At 39.7% G+C, this 14,198-nt stretch overlaps 1 long non-coding RNA gene across 1 annotated transcript in view; it reads right to left on the minus strand.

Annotated features, from left to right (window-relative positions):
• The window catches only part of LOC120757673 (uncharacterized), a 52,135-nt gene extending 41,330 nt beyond the window's left edge, over nt 1-10,805 (minus strand). The window contains exon 1 of the long non-coding RNA XR_005702609.2: nt 10,594-10,805. This is a non-coding gene — a long non-coding RNA (uncharacterized LOC120757673). The remainder of the gene's footprint in view (nt 1-10,593) is intronic.
• Nucleotides 10,806-14,198: the final 3,393 nt, after the last annotated feature.

Consider the following 14,198-nt stretch of genomic DNA (forward strand, 5'->3'; position numbering starts at 1 on the left):
ATGATACTTGAATTGAAATGCAGGCATCTCTGTATCATGCAGTTCTTCAGACTGTTTGCAAGTCATGGAACCCCGAATAAAGATAGTTCATAATGTTAAAGAACATTTATCTCCAAGAAAAAATTCTAAGCATCAGAAAGTGTGGAAACATCACACAAGATATTTAGATCAAGACCAGCAAAACCTGTAAACCATAGTTACAGATCTTTGAGGGAGAACTTAAAATCACACATGGAGAATTGAAATCAGAAAATAACAAATAGAAGAAACGTTGTCTGGGTTAATTCAGTAACCTCTTGGTTTTTCCAGACAGTCTGAGATATTCCACACTCATATCTTGGAAACAAGTAAATACTTCCTTCATTTAGGAATTGCAAAACATATAAGTAACACTAACAACAGTATGTACAAAATAAACATTTTTGCCATGGAGACTTGGAAAGTCTCCAACAAAACTTTCTTTTGTTTAGAATGAGAAGTAGAATAGCATATTAAATATAATTTTTCAGTATATGCCCTCCAATCTGTCCCAAAAGTCTGACCTCAACAAACGTTTTCATAGGAAAACGTATTCACTGTATTCACTGTAACCCACTGCAACCATAATTTCATTTTGGTAAACATCATGCAGTCAGTACTAAAATTCCTGCTTCATATGCTCATGAGTTCAGCTTTATTTTTATTTTAAGCAAGATTTCTACAAAAATGGCACCATGAACACAATTTTTCCTTGCTGTGTGCGCACTGGAAAGCTCCCTTTTTGCATTATAAAAATTTCTTAACAAACCAAGCACTGACAAAACATTTTCTCAGTATTTCCTTTTTAAAACCTCTCTTTTCCATTGCTTATGGCTTCCACCACTCAGGATAAAGTCCTCCTCAATCTTCCTCAGCATGAGTGTTTTCCAGATGCTTTGGACCAGACTATTTGGAGGAAGAGACTACTGTCTTTCAATTAAAAAAAAAAAAAAAAAAAAAAAAAAAAAAAAAAAAAAAAAAAAAAAAAAAAGAAAAGAAAAGAAAAAAAAAAGGCACTTTTCCACTTGTTTGAAGCTTAAAGTGAGTCAGATCTCCATAAGAAGTTTGCCAATATTAGAAAAGACTGCCCATGATGAAAAGGAATATAATTTAATCCCCTTCTTACCTATATCCATTAGTATAAGCAATCATTTAAGTGGTTTTAACTTCCTTTAGTTAGCCAGAATGATCCATAAACCTGACATCATCTTCATGCTGAAAGAACTCCTCTCTAAGTGTCATGCTCCCCTTCCAGCATGTTGCAGAAATGCCTGTGAGAGCTCTGGAAAAGCCAGAATATTAAGTCTCTGTAAAGTAAGTAACTTTTGAGAAGACAGAATTTGCACGTTTTTACAGACAGAGGAGAAATTCCAACTTTGGCTGCAATTTTATTCTTTCAGAGCACTGAAAATACTTCACATTTAACTTAATTTGACCCTCACAGGTTGACCAAAGTCACAACACAGTAAGTCACCCTAAACCAGCAAGGAAAATGTAGGTTGGGAGCTAAGTCATTCCCATTACTCCTGTGCTTCAGGACTTCCCCATGAGAAGCTAGGAAAGTTCAACATCAAATGCTTACAACTTTGTTATCAGTACTAAAATGTTTGCATATTAGAATAATATCTCTTACCCTGAAATTTGATTACTACAGAAAACCCAGATGAAAGTGAGAAACAAGAGGTACTATTACTCAGATTTTCAGGGGCACTAGTGACCTGGGCTGCAGGAGTCAGGAGATCTCTCCCACAAAACTGCAAGCATTTCTTTCAGGGCTACTATCAGTAAGGGGCAGGTTTGAAGACATCATCCCTGCCAAGCAGAAACCTTCTAAAAGGGAGTTGGAAAGTAAGATATGACTCTGCATTACCACCAGATTGTCATGGTTAGTTTTATCTCTAATTAAAAAAATAAGTTACTAAGGTGAATAATTGAAGTGGCAAAGTCAGATATTCAAAACCCAGGGAAATTACAAAACTGAAGTTTGCCTTATAAAATGAGGGTTATAGTATCTCAGTATGCCTCAAGGTGGCTATAAGAATAATGTTTGTGAAACACACAGATAAAATAGTGACAAATGGTGTAGAAAAGGTCAGAGGAAATTAATACTTCTTTCTTCAGAGCTGGGTTTGAAAAAGATGTTTACCCAACATGGCAATAAAGACCAGCACTGCAAACTGAACACGAAGGCAGTAAAACAACCTTGAGAAGCTGCCCATTAAAGGCAGGATATAGCTCACCTAAATTTAGCACTATAAAAAGTCCACTCTAATGTAGTCACGCAGACTCTGCTCTTGTCGAAGAAATGCAGACATCTCCAGCAGCAGCTCATATGTTCCCAAGTAGTCTTCTGAGATGAGCAGAAAGAATAACCATCCAGAGCTCTTTCTATTTCCCCCTTGACTTAAGACAAGAATTAGACATCAGGTTTAAGCTATGTGCCTAATTGGTAAGCAGCTTAAGTGAGATGAAATTAATCTATCCTAAAGAAGCACCATATATCCCATGTATTAAAGGATTAAAATAACAAAACACAACAAAACAACCTAGCATATAACCTTGTAATTGCAGGGATTTTATGATGTGTGTGCAAAGGGCAATTCTAATGCATAGTTTAATTCCAAAAATCTTCCAGTTTTTAGGGACCAATTTTGCAGACACTAGTGTGCATCTTCTTACACAGAGTGAAAGTACATTTGCATGTTAATTAATTGGAAATACAAAAACTACGTGAAACATTTCATACTGTTTGTGTGCTTCACCTGTTCTGATTTCCTCATGGTCTGTATGGCAGAAGAGAATCCCACTACATGCATATTTCATTTTATTTCCACCATCTTCCATGCTACACTAAAAGGTTTACATATTCTAGTCACCAAATTCCATCATGCTAAGAATTGCCCGAGGAAAACCTTGTCCCTGATAGTTCCTCCCATAGGCTCTGCCTACATGGAAGTGGTAGTTATTCTGGCTTTTGCTCCAAGAATGTTCATTTGATTATTCCAAACTAGAACAGACATCATAAAATGGGATGGGATTATTTCCTCATAATAAAGATTCAAGTTCATTAAAGACTCTGCTGTAAGAAAAGCAGAAATACTCTTTAACTTTCCAAATGTCCATAATTTCCTTAAGAAAGGAGACGTTACTTTCCTACAATAAAACATGTTTCTCAGGCAAATAAGATGACTCATCCACCCTCAGATATTTCATTTTGCCAAGGAAAACTTTAAAAAAGACGTTCCATATTGTAAAAAAATCAAAGTAGATTTTGAGTCAGCAGTTTGGCCAGGAAAAACGGTACACCAGGTAGGGTTATGCTATACAATGTCTGCTCCTAACTACAAAGAAATAATTGAGGCAAACCTCTGGAACAAAGTAGACATCTTTACCACCCTTCTGAGAAAGTATGATTGCTTTGTAATACAGTGAAATCAATCATTTTCAGGAGCATCTGAATCACCCTGACGTGGCATAAGTGGTGCTGCTCCAGGGAGCAGACTCATACACAGCTGCTGGCATTTCACACACTACCACCACTTTATGTGGCTGCCTACCCACTCAGAGGCAAATGGGGATACTCAGGAGAAAAGGAGCTTGTCTCAAGCACAAATCTGACATGTTGCTCAGGAAAGGAGGGAGTGATTAAACCTCTTGCTCAGGAAAGGAGGGAGTGCTTAAACCCCTGCTATCACCCTTCCCCTGGAGCTCAGAATGTGACTGCAAAGTTAGTCACCAGCTATCCAAAGGACAAGTAGATGCTTAAAAGGCTGAGATTATGGCACAGACATGCTTCAGTTTCTACATAATCAAATATTTTTTTTGTTTTGTTTGGAGCTCCCCTAACTGGAAACTGCCAAACTTGTGAAAACAGCATTTACCTCAAGTGAAATGAGCATTAAAATGCAGTCAGACCCCAACTGTCTGAAAAACAGATCATTAATCTCTAACTCCAGTGATTCACAAGACTTTCCAATTCCTATTAGAAATAAAAACAAATAGCACAGCATGAAGCTGATAAAGCTGATGGGATCTACAAGTCTGATATTTCACAGCTTTCTGAAAATAGAAATAAATTGACTGAGGTAGTACATTTTCCAATCACTGCTCATGAACCAAAACTTTTCAATCACTGGTTATTTAAGTTTCACACAGACATGCACTGTATTTGTAGGATATACTCCAGAGAATAACTAACATTTCCCTGAAAACAAAACTAATGCGCAGCAAAATTTACCCATCAGATAACAAGCAATGGATTTAATTCTGTGTTAATAAGACCACTGTCAAATATACTTCACACCTGTCTACTGAACTTTCTGATGTGTGCAGTAGTGCTGTTCATGGCTAATAGCTCGTCTTTTCATCCTGCATGAAAGTAGAAACATGAGGAAAAGCCAGCTCCTCTTGCGACACCTTTCAAAATGTAGAGATTTATTTCTGTTTTGTTCAAGTCAAAACCAAAACTTTGAAAGATTTTTTTAAAGGATCTGTGTAAGTCTGCTTTCAGATTAAACCTCAAAATGCATAGCAGGCTTGTCTGGATTAGGATGAGGAGCTTTTGTAAGCACACTGAAGGTGAGGGCTGCAGTCTGAGGTTTTGAAGATCCAGTCAAGTTTCTGCACTCTCTGATTCAAAGCAGACTTTTGGAGAAGCAAAAGATTAATTCCAGTTGAGAGCTGGAAGATAAACTGCATCTCCAAATCTTAGTGCAGAGTCACAAGCACCGTATCTTCTAGAAAAATGAAAAATAAGTAACTTAATTTCCTTCCACCATTCCCCTCCACCCAAAAAAATATATCCAAAGCTGTTAAAAATCCTTGAAAATATCCAGGTTCTATAAAAAAGCATGTTCTTCCCCCAGATCCTTAAAACACTCTACCTAGCTCTACAAAAAAGCATATAAAATATATCAGCACAAAATCAAGTGAGTTAATCAAGATGATCAAGAAAAGTAGGAATGTGCTGGTGGAGAAAGTGAACTGAAATTTATATTTTCCTTAGAGATATGCAGGAAATCTGCTCATTTCGATTTAACAGAAGCCAAAAGAATGAGAAAAAACAACCAACCATAAGACCATAATACTCATAGCTCAGAATTTTGAAAATTCCAACAAGGCTGGACATGTAACTGGATCCATAAGCATCCAATCAGCTTGGGATCACATGGAATCTTTCATAAAGTATAATTTTTCATGTTTACTTGTGAACCAGAAGAAATATCTCAAAGGCACAGAGAGCTGACTGGTAAGTTTGGAGCAAAGTGTGGAAAGGCATTGCTAGGCAAGAGAAGACAGAGCAGGAGGGAAGTCACGCAACAAGGTCAAAACAGCATCTATTGAGGCAGAGAGACCTGAAGTCATTGCAGATGTAATCGGTTTATAAGTTAGGAATCAGAAATCTGTCAAGCAGACAGATTTTCTGCAGTTCTTTGACTAATGCTTAGCCCCAAAAGATACCAAAGTAGTAATCCAACATTACATTCATTTGGCTTACATAAAACCCAACCAGAAATACTGTTTTATTCATATGGGATATGCTCTAGGGAAGACATTGTTTTCATTTTAATACAAAGAAAAATTCTTTTTCTTGAGAATATGATAAAATACTGATGTCATCAAAAACTGGAGTTTCTCTTCCATTAGGAAACTCTTACCCATGTATATTTGTTTCCATGTCAGGGCAGATGCCACAGTAGTTGCAAATTTTACTGAATGGAAAGTTGTCCCCTGCCTCCCTTCAAAACTCAAGGTGTCAAAACACATTAGAGCTCAAGCCTGAAATGCTTCTATTTTATGTAAAGCCTTCAGGGATATGGAGCTAATGATGGATCTCTCACAACCTGGACCTCTCCACCAGAGTGCTGCCCATGACTGCTGCAGTCACAACACTCCCGTGATACACAGGACACCTAAACACGGGACAAAGCACAGCCTTATTTTGCACAGGGAGGCCAGAACACTTTGAAGGGGATGAATGTGCCTTTCTAAAGCATTTCAGGCAGATAGACTTACAAATGAATTTAAAATATTTAAAATATTTTCTCAGAGAAAAATCAATGTTTCAGCCTACAAACATTTTCCTATTGATTATTTCAGTTTCGTAGAAACAAAATGCCAGGCACTCAGATTTACACTCTTTCCCTAATATTAGTATATACTTGCTGCTTTTAATTAATCCAGTGGTTCCAGTTAGTGCATAGCACACCAAGTGCAATATCACAAATCACAGTATGGAAATGCTGACACATTTGAATGCAGTGAGAACTTCACCAGGATTTTATGCACAGTTTGAAAAATCAAACAAAATCCATTTAAAAAATAAGAAGGGAATAGGCACTATTGGAGATAGGGGTAACGATTCATCTGATTCTGTGTCATTTTTATAATCCTAGCTTTTGAGCTTCTGTGGCCTTATATTGATTTTCTCTGTTCTTTCTCTACTTCTTTCTTTTTAAATTATGGAAAGTGAACACATTTAATATAAAACAGATTTTACTTTATTTTTTCAGGTAAGCCTGTTAAAAGTAGAAAAAACTTCATCTACTGCACACAGAAAAAGCATAACATTAAGCATTTGACATTAAATCTTGGTAGATAAATATCGTCTCTATTTAATGATCTGTTAAAAATTGATAGAAGGGTAGCATCAGCTTTTGAAATCCCCAGCAGCAAAACTCCCACTGATATCAGTGGGTCTAGGATTTCACTCGGAATTTACCTTTTTTTTTTCCTTTTTGAACAAGCAGCATCTCTTTGTGCAATAATTGGCAGCTATTAGTGTCAGTTTGGCAGATCCAAAGCTGCAGGGGTCTGTGGGAAATTTATGCCTCTTAACATGCCTTGCTAAATTTAAACCTGTTGCATAATATGCAGATTTATTCTCATGCATGTCATGCAGCTAAGAATATCTGAAGTTCAAGGGAAGCTAATACACATGCAGACTAAAAAGGAGGGTTTAAATGCATTTTGGGCTTTACCACATTTAATGAAAAGTGTTGATGACTCCATTTAGTAAAGCTATACCTTCTCACAATCACTTCAGTGAACATACATTTAATTCACATGAGCAATGTGAATGGTACAAAGCATCACTGACATTAAAAATAGGAAAACAAGAAAAGACAGACTTGCTTTTTGGTTCCATTAAGCCATCACTTCAGTCCTAGCTCTGAGGGCACCCTGCTCTAAAACACTTCTGAGGAACTCTGAAGCCTGCTTTTTCCTCCAAAATTACAAACTGGATTACTTATTACTACAACGTCCTTCTGTATTCCATCTTTCCTTCCCCCCACACTACACATAAGAAACAGACCTCTTCTGTTTGATCCCAGAGCCTGAAAAACCTTTCTTGTAATTCACATTTTTACTTCTGGTCTGAGCCTGAACACAAGAAAATACAGCACAGATAGATATATCTACATCTTTCAGAAAGTTAAATGGCAGCTGGATACTATATGAATACTTAAAAAAAATATCATCAATCATTACAAAGAACACATAAAATAAGAAGGTTGGATGAAGTTCCATCTCTTTGGTCTTAATTTCTAATGCATATTCCAAAGCAAACACTTCTAGAAACCTTGACAGATTAGAAAGGAATATGACTAAAGAACCATTGCCAGTATTTGGGGGTTTTGTTGGTTTGAGTGTTGGAATTTTTATCATCGGTTACACCAAACCTTTCCTGGAGTAATTCCCTGAAGATGAGATAATTCCTAACCTATAGCCTGACTCTCGAGTCATTGTTCATTTTCCTATTTCTTAAACTTGATCCATCAAAATGCCTTTAATATTAGCAGCTCAGACATGTTCTTAATTCACACAAAAATATTACAGGCACTCCCATCCAAATACTATGCTTCACACAAACCACTTCCCACAGAATGCATACTTAAAAATTTAGCCTCCTGATTTTCAGTTTCATACAAATACAGGTTTCCTTTTGCTCTGTCAGGCCGGCATATCCAAAGCCTTCTGCATGTGACATTTACTTTCCCTTTTTATCAGGTATCCCAGCATTATTGGAAACAGCACACTGGAAGATAACCCTAGTCTGCATTAATACAAAAGAGCCCCCAGTGACAATGTCAGAGAATTTACTGCTATCAAAAGCATGACACGGTTGGAAAAGGTAGGAGATATGGTAAAATTCTTTCTGTATTCTGAACCATTCCACATGTTTCAGTGCAGTGTGATACTGATGCAAGGCTATTAAGCCCTCTGATCTTGAGGGGATATCAGTTCGAGATTAGTACTCAATTACCTGACTTTTTGGTACAACCTGAGTCTGCTTGGATTAAACATAACACAACCACCAAATAAAATGCTCAAGATTACTTTTTTTAAAGAAAAAACAGAATATGAAAAACTTTCAAACAAAAGTTCAGGATTCTTATAGCAGAAAACTCCTCCAGAGATTAAATAGGAGTATTTTGAAAAACATGAAAAAGCACATGGAAAAAAGTGGTGATTGTTATTTACTGTTATTGTTAATTACTCCAAACCAGAAATAAGGCTGACAGGAAGATCTGCAAGAACTAAGTCAATACGTGGTGATTGGCTCAAGATGAAAAATAACCAGAGAAGGGGAAGAATAAGACACAATTTGAAATATTGCAAATAGTTCCAAGTAAGAAGTAAACACTGAGGGAGAATTCACCTGTAATTATGGTGTTTGTTAAGAATTTTATGAAGGTTTCTAGGCTTTATGTCTAGCATACCTTTATATCCTTGCCATGAGTAGTGTATGTTACTGAACAAGAAGTTCTGACCAAGAACAATTCCTGCAAGCACACACCAACATGGTGTAGCCATGGACAAAACTGGATCCCAAGCAACAAACATTTCTCAGCTGTTTGGAACACAGCTTTGTAGGGGAAGGAGACAAACCAAGGTGTATCAGCCCTTTTTTTGGCTAATCAGCTGCTAAATGCAACTATGACCAAGCTCAAAAATAACTACACTAGGAAACCTGGTGAAATGGTGACTTTGTCTCATAAATAATAGGGCTGTAGATAAGCCCTGAAAGAGACCACACAGTTGAAGTCCGGGTGCAGAATACCCACTAAGGCACAGACAGGGACTGGCTTAAGCTTAACATGACATCTGCAGGAAAGCTGCAGAGGTAATTAATATATTGCCTATTTTTCATAAGAATAAGGATGGCAGAAGCCTCCTGAACAGATATATAATCCACTCTTTGCCTTTTGGAATGTATTCCAGTTCTAGTTCTCAAGACCTGGAACAATTCAGTGTTCCACTTATTCTCTGCTAATATTGTACTTCACTAACTCCCTTTGCTTTGCCCAAGATACTCGATTTCTGGTGTTCCTTCTGTATGTCTGACTCACTTTTTAAAAGGGTCAATCAAGAAAACTTCTCTTTCAACAAGTCCCTTGTTAAAACACACCTTCCAGAAGACAATGAAAACTCTTCTGAATCTCATGAAAGAAGAGTTTATGAAAACAACAGATATGCAGCAAAATAGTGGAAACATGATGAACACAAGTTTTTCTTCAGTACCTGCTGTTACTTTTTCTCTCAGTAACAGCCCAGCTATCACAAAGCCCAGAAGCATTTTAAGAGAAAAATGTATCAAAGACAAAAATACATCATAAACAAAAAGCAATTCACAGGAATTTTTTTTTCATATTCTACTATTAGAATGCCTACTTAATCTTTACTTTATAAAGTTCTCCACACCTTGGTCTAAATCTCCACTTTCTTTATTTTCCTGGCCTCTTGCATCAGAATAGATAAATTAACACTTTTTATTTCCTCAAATAAATATTCCTGAGCTGTATAACTGGCAAATAATTTATTTAAATGCTCACTAATAAGCAAAGAGAAGAGAATCTATCACTAGAATAATCTTGGAACCCTCCATCTGTTATAGATAGTGTGTTTCTGTTCAAACAAATGCTGGGAATGAACAATTTATTTCTCTGTTTACATCCTAACCCATACCCTGCATATTTCATAATGATGGAAAAGCCTACAGATGAGTAACTAACCCCAGAGACAGCAGAACATCTATTTCCAATCTGTCTATAACTCCAGAGCCAAAGCACTAGCAAAAAAACCAAGGATCAAATATCCTAAGGTGTTCTTGGTGAGGCACAGCCAGTATTCTAAATTCCATTCTAACCCATCAGGGCAGAATACAGAAAATTTGAGGGTCCTACTGACATTTTGTTTGAGTTGGAGAATCAATGGCTTTGAAAAGACTCAATAGCACAGTTAGGGCAAACACTAACAGCCCTAACTTCTTCTTCCCTAACAGTCCTCTAAATGGCTCCATTATCAGCCCACTTGTTTAGATTTTGGGAAAAGGAATGCATATTCAGCACCTAGCACAATGGTCCCGACCTGCTGGGTCCTTTGGCACTAACCTAAGTTAGGTAACACTTTAAACAAAATGCAGAAATTGATACAAGTAATAATACTTTCCTTAGATGTGGTCTACCTGAAGGGACTAACACATTGGGCTAAGACAGCTCTTCTCAGATTTTACCAGGATATTTTGAAACTGCAAGCAACATAAATCTATTGCATTATTGTAATCTGATTTACCTGTACATTGAAGTCAGTCCCCAGCAAGAGTTTGCTCATCTCCCCAGTTAGATCTGCCATTTTTTATAAACAGCAGCAGAACTCATCAACCATCTGGTGATTTTCAGCCAAAAGCTAGGAAATAAACTGGGATTTGCCACCAATGCAGAATGTACATACAGCATAGCAGGGAGAGCAAGAGACTGGAATTAAAACATACAGATAACTCACACCACACAGGGTGAGCCCAGGTGCTGGATCTGAGCTTAAATAGGCTCCTGTGTGGTGGGCAGAGAGTATGTGGGTGGGGGTCCCAGCTGAGGGCCCTCAGGGCAATTACAGCCTACAGGTGCCCACAGGGTCCTGGCACACACGAAAGCATGTGCATAGATGTGCAAAGGGTTGGTTAGAGTTCAGTAAAAGACATCATTGTGTCCTGGATGTATGGCTCCCTGCATTAGCTTAGAGGAGATTGGTTTGGTTATGTGCTCCATAAATCAGGGAGAAAAACCCCACTTTGCTCTCTCAGCTGATTGATTTTTTTTTTCCTCTGAGATATGCAAGTCATTGTGCAAGCACACCTAGAGCAACAGGCAGGTTTCTTAGAGCTCTGGAGCTCTTGAGCAGACTGACAGCCTTATTCCTGCTGAAAGCAGTAGCAGTTTTGCAATTTAGGGTAGGCAGGTTTTGAGCAGGAAAGTAAGGAAAGGATCTGAAAGCCTTCTGAAGCTGACCTCTCTAACATTCCTAGAGTTCACCGGTTGTTCAAAATGCAACATCTTAGATAACTGTGAGTCAGCCTGGGGATATTCATAGAATCATAGAACGGTTTATCTTGGAAACAATCTCTAAGATCATCCAGTCCAACTGTTAACCCAGCACTGCCAAACCCACAACTAAACCGTGTTCCCAAGTGCCACATCCACACAACTTTTAAATACCTCTAGGAATGGTGGTTCTACTACTCCCCTGGGCAGCCTGTTCCAATACTTGGCAACTCTTTCCATGAAAAAAAAATTTCCAACTATCCAATCGAAACCTGCCCTGGGGCAACTCAAGGCCATTTCTTACTTGCTACCTGGGAGAAGAGGCTGACCTCCACCTTGCTATAAGAAGTACAACACAGTTGCAGAGAGCAATTAAGTTCTCTCCTGAGCCTCCTTTTCTCCAGGCTAAACAGCCCCAGTTTCCCTCAGACCTTCCTCACAGGACTTGTGCTCCAGACCCTTCACCAGCTCTGTTGTCCTTCTCTGGACCCAGTCCAGCCGCTCAGTGTCTTTCTTGTAGTAAGGTCAGGCCCAAAACTGAGCGCAGGATTTGAGGTGCCGTCTCACTTGTGCAGAGATCAGGGGGACAATCCCTGCCCTGGTCCTGCTGCCCACACTCTTGCTGGTACAGGCCGGGATGCCATGGGCCTGCTTGGCCACCTGGGCACACGTTGTCTTGTGTTCAGCTGCTGTGGACCAGCACCCCCAGGTTCTTTTCCATCAGGCAGCTTTCCAGCCGCTCTTCCCCAAGCCTGTAGCACTGCCTGGGGTGGTTGTGACCCAAGTGCAGGACCTGGCATTTGGCCTTGCAGTATGGCCTCAGCCAAAAGCAGCTCCTAGAGGCAGGGGTCAGTCTTCTCAGAGCCTCTCCCCTCGGCAGGACCAGGCAGCTCCTCCACACCAGCTCTCAGTCCCGGGCCCACAGCCTCGGGCCCGGCACTTGCACTAAAGAAACCGTGGAAGTAAGTACCTCCCTCCTCCAGACCAGTTCTGGAATTCAACCTCAAACACTTAAAGTATCTTCAGAACCAAATCCCTGAAACTTTTTAGATATATTTTACCTGGTCCATTACAAAGAAGCATGAGGATGGAACAGTGACTGTCTTTATGTTCCTTTTTTAAAAAATCTTCCCCTCTCTTTCCTCTTTTCTCTAAACCAGTACTAAGCAATAAATGTTATCATTTGCCTATGAATGAAATTTAGGAATTTCTTTTGAAACTGTTCTCAGGGGAGTCTTCCTTTCTTTCAGTCATGTAGGCCAATCCACAGAAAATGGAGATGTCAAGAGATGAAGCCAGCGGAGGAAAGAAGCAAGAGCAGGGACAATGTCTGAGTCACATTCAATATCCAGTGAAGTAGAGGGGTTCCTAAGCTGTCTCAATTAATTTGCAATTTATAATGGGAAATAATTGGTCCTAAAACACTCATGAAGAAGGTCCAAAACAAGAAGAGTGCATCACAGAAAATATTGAGTTATCCCAAACATACTTCGATTTTCAAACTGTATGGTTCCTTCAGGGCCAGAGCCAACAGCAACAGCAACCTGCCCTCGCTGTGTCAGCAGAGACATTCAAACACTACAGCATATTTAAACAGCGTATTTTTTTATTTTCTCTCGTATTTTCTTCCTTTCACCAAGTGTACAGTATGCTGCTTAAGAAACATGGAATCGTTTCCCCTCTTCACTGCTCCGCCTCTGCTTCTAGTGCCTAAAGGTGTAACATCAAGGCTTTCGAGAGCTGCTGACTCCTTCAAAGTCTGTGCCCTTCAGTAAGTCAGTGTAAACTCGAGTTTAAACCACACAGAGGAACTCAGCTTAACTTTATGAAAGAAAAACAAAGGCTGGATGAAATGTGTTTGGTCTTTCTCCTTTGCCCTGCTCTTTTCCTTTTATAAGCAGCGGCTCGGTGGTGGTTTGAAAAGGAAAGCAGTGACTCCGAGCGGTCTGGTTCGGTGGTAGATGTCCCTGCTCGCAGGGCATTGAGCGAGATGACCTCTAGCGGTCCCCTCCAACCCGAGCCGCTCCGCGATTCCAGGGATTCCCGAGCTCGGGCATAACTGGGATACTGCTGCCACCGTGCGGTCACCCCGCTCCGCCGCGACCTTCCCGGCGCGGGCGGCCCCAGCGCGGCACGCCGAGGGGAAGGGCCCGGCTGCCGAGGCGGAGAAAGGAGATCTTCCTGCAAAACTGCTCCTCGCATGGACGTGCGCTCGGCCAAACCCTAAGCCGCACCCTCAGGCCAACCAGCCAAGCTCCCTGAGTTTGATGCATGTTTGGAGAGCAGGGGTGGCTGCTCTCAGGATGTGGAGGCTCACCAGTTTTACCCAGCTTCGGAAGATGCTGTTCCGTGGTTTCTGATGGCCCTGCACTGGTTCCCCAGTGTTGCCCATTATAGATGGACAAACAGTAGTGCTCAGGGCAGAAGCAGTTGCTTTGCAAAGCAGGAAAGGTCTATTCAATCTCCTCCCAATATATTGACAGTTGATGATAGTTTAAAATGCTTAATATTCAGACTGTTCTGACACAATCTTTTGGCCTTTAAGTGTCGCAGACATAAGCAGCCTGCTAAGTCTATTTCCTCATGAGCATTAACTAATGGTGGAAATTACTCTTGAGCTTGTTACACTGAGTATGGCCAGAGGATCAAGCACACACTCTTTAACCAGGGCATTTTTAAGGTTTCTTTTGGAGACCTACTGTAGCTGAGTGGAAGAGATACTAAAATTCTTCCCAGAAATCCTACAGCACTCCTCTTACTAAAGTGATCCTACAGCATCCATCATGAAGTACAGACCAATCTGGCCCAGTGCAGGAATCTGTAATATTCCAGAACAGTCCAGTGTGCTGGCAAATGAAC

Source organism: Hirundo rustica, chromosome 1 (genome assembly GCF_015227805.2).
Source record: "Hirundo rustica isolate bHirRus1 chromosome 1, bHirRus1.pri.v3, whole genome shotgun sequence".
NCBI lineage: Eukaryota > Metazoa > Chordata > Aves > Passeriformes > Hirundinidae > Hirundo > Hirundo rustica.